The following is a 765-nucleotide window of genomic DNA, read 5'->3' on the forward strand; positions in this document are numbered from 1 at the left end:
TTTGCAAAAGTTTGAACCGCAGGTCAAGATCAAAAGTCCCGGGTTAAATTCGGGCTTCGACTCTCGAATCGAGAATTATACCCCGACCTCAACCAGCCCAGAGACAAGAACGTGTCCTTTCATTGACGTGCGACGGTCACATTCCATGAGAGGTCGATCTGAAAATTGAAAGGGCATTTTTGAAGAAACATTTTGATCAATTCTGTGTTGGCTCTCTGAACAAGGACAAACACCACACTGTCTGTTTTCGCGTGTCAGATTCACTCAACATCATAAATTACATAAAGGCGCCGCTGAGAGTTGAACCCAGAATCTCCTGTTTATTAGACAAGCGCTTTAACCAACTAAGCCACGGAGCCAATTCCTGGCTGTGGTTTTCACCTCCTCTCATTAATATCTATCAGCCACACGTCACATTCTGTTGGGGGTTCAGACTGTTCCATCTTTGTCTGTTTCGGTTGCCCGTTTCCCTGTGAATCCCGATGCTGCCTGCGTTTCAGGCTGTGTTTATCTGTGTGTGTCCATCAGTGCGTTGATGCACGGATGGATATGTTTGCTTGTGTTTGTTTGTTACATTAAATAATTTAGAGGATCAGACAATTCTCGCTCTGACACTGAAGAACTAATGAAGCAAATTTCACAGCGAAGTGTTGTTTATCGTGGTGCTGAAATTTAAAAAAAAAATCTTAAGAGGTGCAAAAAGGGAAAACGAGAAAAACTTGTGAAGGAAAATACGGACAACTCTCACGGCATTTACAGTGTAAA

General features: G+C 42.9%; 1 non-coding gene across 1 annotated transcript; it reads right to left on the bottom strand.

The window, feature by feature from the left end:
• Nucleotides 1-285: 285 nt before the first annotated feature.
• On the bottom strand, nucleotides 286-359 carry trnai-aau (transfer RNA isoleucine (anticodon AAU)). Its single transcript has one exon. It is a non-coding gene; the product is annotated as a tRNA-Ile (tRNA).
• Nucleotides 360-765: the final 406 nt, after the last annotated feature.

Source organism: Heptranchias perlo, unplaced genomic scaffold (assembly GCF_035084215.1).
Source record: "Heptranchias perlo isolate sHepPer1 unplaced genomic scaffold, sHepPer1.hap1 HAP1_SCAFFOLD_73, whole genome shotgun sequence".
Classification (NCBI taxonomy): Eukaryota; Metazoa; Chordata; class Chondrichthyes; order Hexanchiformes; family Hexanchidae; genus Heptranchias; species Heptranchias perlo.